Genomic DNA, 5,955 nt, shown 5'->3' with positions numbered 1-5,955 from the left:
TCTTTTCCTTTGGGTAAACACCCAGTAGTGGGATTGCTGGATCATATGGTAGTTCTGTTTTTAGTATTTTGAGAAACCTCAGTACTGTTTTCCATAATGGCTGTGCGAATATACATTCCCACCAGCAGTGTATGAGTTTCCTTTTTTCTACATCTTTACCAACATCTATTATGTATTTAATAATAGTCATTATAACTAGGTTAGGATGATATCTCATTGTGGTTTTGATTTGCACTTCCCTGAAGTCTAGTGTCATTGAGCATTTTTTCATATGCCTCATGGCCATTTGTATGTCTCCTTTTGAGAAATGTCTATTTGTGTCTTTTGCATATTAAAAAAAATTATTTTTAGAGGCAGAGTCTCACTCTGTCACCTGGGATGGGGTGTAGCAGCGTGGCTGTTGTTCACAGCAACTTTGAACTCTTGGGCTCAAGCGATCCTCTCACCTTAATCTCCCAAGTTTCTAGGACTAGAGTTGTGAACATCACACCTGGCTTATTTATTTATTTAGTTATTTAGTTATAGAAACTGGTTCTTGCTAGGTTGCCCAAGCTGGTGTCAAACTCCTGACCTTAAGCAATCCTCCTGCCTTGGCCTCCCAAGGCACTGGGATTAGAGGCACCAGCCACCACATTCAATTCTTTGTCCACTTTTCTTTTTTTTTCGGCAGGTGAGTTGTTACACACTCCTTAGCGGATTCCGACTTCCATGGCCACCGTCCTGCTGTCTTTGTCCACTTTTCAATGGAATTATTTGCTTTTTCTTGTTGAGTTGTTTGAGTTCCTTGTATATTCCAGATATTAGTCCTTTGTCTGATGAACAGTTGGCAAATATTTTCTCCCATTCAGCAGATTGTTTCTTCACTCTGTTGATTTTTTTTTTCTGCCCGGGAGTTTTTTAGTTTAATAGAGTTCCATTTGTCTATTTTTTGTTGTTGTTGTTGTTGTTGCTGCCTGTGCTTTTGAGGCCTTAGCCATGAAATCTTTGTCTAGACCAATATCCTGTAATGTTTTCCCTGTTTTCTTAGTTTTATAGTTTGGGGTCTTATATATAGGTCTTTGATCCATATTGAGTTGACTTTTGTATATGGTGAGAGATAGGGGTCTGGTTTCATTCTTCTGCTTATGGGTATCCAGCTTCCCCAGCACCATTTATTGAGGAGGGTGTCCTTTCCCCACGGTATGTTCATGTTGCCTTTGTCAAAAATTAGTTGGCTGTAAATATGTGGATTTATTTCTGGATTCTTTATTCTGTTCCATTGGTCTGTGGGTCTCTTTGTGTACCAATAACATGCTGTTTTGTTTACTATGATTTTGTAATATATTTGAAGGCAGGTAGTGTAATACCTTCAGCTTTGTTCTTTTTGCTTGTTTGCTTGGGGTTGCTTTGGCTATTCAGGCTCCTTTTTGATTTCATATGAATTATAAGATTTTTTGTTCATAATTCTATAAAGTATGATATTGAAATTTTGAGGGTTTTTGTTTTGTTTTGTTTTAGATACAGTCTCACTCTATTGTCCAGGCTGGAGTGCAGTGGCATGACCTCAGCTCACTGCAACCTCTGCCTCCTGGAATCAAGCTATTCTTGCCTCAGCCTCCTGAGTAGCTAGGGTTACAGGCACTTGCCACCGCGCTTGGCTAATTTTTTACATTTTTAGTAGAGATGGAGTTTTACCATATTGGCCAGGCATATCTTGAACTCCTGGCCTCAAGTGATCTGCCTGCCTTGGCCTCCCAAAGTGCTGGATTACAGGTGTGAGCCACTGTGCCTGGCCTGATGCTGGTATTTTGATAGCGATTACACTGAATCTGCAGATTACTTTGGGTAGTATGGTCATTTTAACAATATTAATTCTTCTGACCCATGGGCATGAAATGCGTTTCAATTTGTTTGTGCACTCTTTAATTTTTTTCATCAGTGTTTTGGAGTTTTCCTTGCAGAGGTGTTTCAACTCCTTGGTTAACTTTATTTCTGGGCATTTTATTTTTTGTAGCTATTGTAAACTAGATTGTTTTATTGATTTATTTTTTAATGATTTCATAGGGGTTTTTTTGGTGGACTCTTTAGGTTTTTCTAAATATAAAATCATGTCACCTGCAAAAATGAAAATTTTGACTTCCTCTTTTCCAATTCAGATACCTTTTGTTTCTTTCTCTTGCCTGATTGCTCTGGCTCGGGGTTCCAGGCATGGAAGATTTTCCTTTCATGTTGAATAGGGATGGTAAAAGTGGGCATATTTGTTTTTTTCCAGTTCTTACAGAAAAGGCTTTTTAGCATTTTTCCATTTAGTGTCATGTTAGCTGTGGGTTTGTCATACAGGGCCTTTATGTTGAGGTATGTTTCTTCTCTGCCTATTTGGTTGAGAGTTTTTATCATGAAAAGATGTTGAATTTTATCAAATGCTTTTTCTGCGTCTATTGAGATAATCATACGTTTTTTGTCTTTCATTCTGTTGATGTTATATATCATGTTTATTGATTAACTTGCATATGTGAACCTATCCTTGCATGCCTGGGACAATTCCCACTTGATCATGGTGTATTGATGTACTATTGGATTCTACTTCCTAGCACTTTGTTGGAGAATTTTGTGCCCATGTTCATCAAAGGTATTGGTCTGTAATGTTCTGTTTTTTTTTTTTTTTTTTTTCAATTGTGTCCTTGTCTGGTTCTGGTATCAGGGTAATGCTGCCCTCATAGAATGAGTTGGGGAGAATTCCTTCCTCTTCACCTTTTTGGAATAGTTGGAAAGGCAAATTGGTGTTAGTTCTTCTTTATACATTTCATAAAATTCAGCAGTAAAGTCATCCATTCGTGGGCTTTTCTTTGTTGAGAGACTTTTTATTACTGATTTAAGCCTGTTACTCATTATTGGTCTGTTCATGTTTTCTATTTCTTTTTAATTTAGTCTTGGTAGGTTGTATGTGTCCAGGAATTTATCCTTTCCTCTAGGTTTTCCAACTTGTTCATAGTTGTTCATAATAATCTCTGATGATCTTTTGTATTTCTGTGGTGTCAGTTGTAATGTCTCTTTTTTTTGTTTCTGATTTTGTTCATTTGGGTCTTCTCTCTTTTTTCTTGGTTAGTCTAGCTGGTTTATCAATTTTGTTTCTTTTCAAAAAACCAAATTTTCATTTTATTGAACACTTGTATTTTTTTAGCCTCTATTTTATCTAGTTCTGCTCTAATCTTTATTATTTTTTTCTTCTAATTTTGTGTTTGGTTTGTTCTTGTTCTTCTAGTTCCTTGAGGTGTGTTGTTATATTGTTTATGTAGAGGCTTCTTATTTTTTTGATGTAGGTGTTTATTGCAATAATTTTCCTTCTTAACACTGCTTTTCCTGTATTCAATAGATTTCCAGATACTGTGTTTCCATTTTCAGTTGTTGCAAGAAATGTTTTTATTTCCTTTTTACTTTATTTACCTAGTAGTTGTTCAGAAGCAAGTTGTTTAATTTATATGTATTTGTATAGTTTCAAAAGTCCCTCTTGTTGTTGATTTCTAGAATTATTCTATTGTGGTTTGAGAAGATACTTGATATAATTTCAATTTTAAAAAATGTACTGAGATCGGTTTTCATAGCTTAACATTGGTCTACTCTGGAGGATGCTCCATGTGCTGTGAGAAGAATGTGTATTCTGCAGCTGTTGGATAAAATGTTCTGTAGATGTGTGCTACGTTGATTTGATCTAAAGTGCAGTTTAATTCAATGTTTCTCTGTTATCTTTGTGTCTTAATGATCTGTCCAATGATGAGAGTGAGATGAAGTCCCCAGCTATTATTGAATTGAAGTCTATCTCTCTAGTGGGAGAGATAAACTTCTAAAATTATTTGCTTTATATATCTGGGTGTTCTGGTGCTGGGTGCATATATATTTAGAATTGCTATAACCTCTTGCTGAATTGACCCATTTATCATTATGTAATGACCTTTGTCTTCTTTCGCTATTTTTGAGTTAAAGTCTATTTTATCTCATATAACCATAGCTACTCCGGCTCACTTTTGGTTTCCATTTGCATGGAATATCTTTTTTCATCCCTTTATTTTCAATCTATATGCGTCTTTATAGGGGAAGCAGGTTCCTTATAGGCAAAACATAGTATATGTTGCCTACAAGAGAAACATTGGATTAAACTGCACTTTAGATCAAATCAATGTAACAGACATCTACAGAACATTTTATCCAATAGCTGCAGAATACACATTCTTCTCATAGCACACGGAGCATCCTCCAGAGTAGGGGTCATTTTTTTCCTTTATTCAGCCTGTTTAGATCTTTTAAGTGGAAAATTTATCCATTTACATTCAAGGTTATGATTGATGTGTGAGGACTTATTCCAGTTACTTTGTTAATTCTTTCTTTGTTCCTTTCTTTCTCTGTTTTTGTTTATTTTGTTTTTTGTAGTGGTAATATTTGAGTCCTTTCTCTTCCTCATTTGTGTGTTTGCTCTACCAGTCCTAACCATAGGACTCCCTTAGACATTTCTTGTAGGACCAGTGTAGTGATTACAAATTCCCTCAGTTTTTGCTTTTCTGGGAAAGACTTTATTTCTTCTTCATTTATGAAGAACAACTATATGGGTATAGTATTCTTGTTGAACAGTCTTTTTTTTTTTTTTCTTTCAACAGTTTGAATATATATTATCTCATTCTCTCATTCTGTCATCTTACTCTGTAAGATTCCTCCTGAGAATTCTGCTATTAGTTTGGTGGGGACTCCCTTACATGTGAGTACATGCTTTTCTTTTGCTGATTTTAGAATTCTCTCTTTGTCTTTGACTTTTGACAATTTGACTGTAAGGTGCTGTGGAGAACACTTCTTTGGGTTACATCTTTTTGGAGATTGCTGACCTTCCTGTATGTGGATATCTAAATCTCTTGTTCAACTTGAGAAGTTTTCAGCTATTAATTTGTTAAACAGGTTTTCTATGCCTTGGGCTTCTCTTCACCTTCTGGAACTCAAAATTAGAATGTCTAGTCTCTTTATGGTGTCATAGTCTAGTCTCATATGGATGTCACCTAGACTTTATTCATTCTTTTTTTTCTTCTTCTTTTGTCTGACTGGGCTATTTCAAAAGATCTGTCTTCAAGTTCTGAAGACTTTTCTTCTGCGTGGTCTAATCTATTGTTAAAGCTCTCAAATAATTTTATTTTATTTGATTTTATTCATTGAATTATTCAGTTGCAGGATTTGTTTGGTTCTTTTTTATGAAAGCAATCTCTGTTGAATTTCTAATTCATATCTTAAATTGCTTTTTCTGATTTCTTTATATTGTTTATCTGTGCTTTCTTGTATCTCAGTAAACTTCTTTATATCATTATTTTGAATTCTTTTTCCAGCATTTCATAATTCTGTTTTTTATAAACACTGTTGCTGGAGAATTATTGTGTTCCTTTGGAGGTGTTATATTTCCTTGCTTTTTCATGTTTCTTGCCTTCTTATGTTGATATCTGCAAATCTGTGTAACAGTTTATGTCTGCATGTCTGGCATGACAGTTGCCTCTCCCAATTTTTGGGTTAGCATTCATAGGGAAGAAATTTTTCAGAAGATGTATCTATAGTGTTGCTTTAGGAGGGCACTTTAGCTTTGTTTCTGGGTGCATGCAGTAGTGTAATCTTCATACGATTTCCACAGCTGTAAACAGTGTCAATGGTATCTGTGATTTCCTCAGTGGCTTAGGCTGTGGTTGTTAGCAGAGGCTGTGATGAGGTTTTCCTGGGGACAGGGATGCCTGGTAGGCCACTCCTCACTCACCAGTGGTGAAAGCGGCACGCTAAGCATGCCTGTCCTTGTGCTTTCAGGTGGTGTACAAGATCACCCGTTTTAGCATTTCCAAGTGGGCCAAGTCTTTTTTTTTTTTTTTTTTTTTTTGTTGTGGAGTTTCGCTCTTGTTCCCCAGGCTGGAGTGCAATGGCGTGATCTCGGCTCACCGCAACCTCCGCCTCCCGGGTTCA

At 36.1% G+C, this 5,955-nt stretch overlaps 1 long non-coding RNA gene across 1 annotated transcript in view; it reads left to right on the top strand.

Moving 5' to 3' along the window:
• Window positions 1-664: 664 nt before the first annotated feature.
• The window catches only part of LOC108304107, a 26,180-nt gene continuing 20,889 nt past the window's right edge, over window positions 665-5,955 (top strand). The window contains exons 1-2 of the long non-coding RNA XR_001825132.2: window positions 665-731; window positions 5,815-5,821. This is a non-coding gene — a long non-coding RNA (uncharacterized LOC108304107). The remainder of the gene's footprint in view (window positions 732-5,814; window positions 5,822-5,955) is intronic.

The sequence above is a fragment of the Cebus imitator genome, unplaced genomic scaffold (genome assembly GCF_001604975.1).
Source record: "Cebus imitator isolate Cc_AM_T3 unplaced genomic scaffold, Cebus_imitator-1.0 Scaffold52, whole genome shotgun sequence".
NCBI classification, from domain to species: domain Eukaryota; kingdom Metazoa; phylum Chordata; class Mammalia; order Primates; family Cebidae; genus Cebus; species Cebus imitator.
This window is presented reverse-complemented; position numbering and strand designations above follow the sequence as displayed.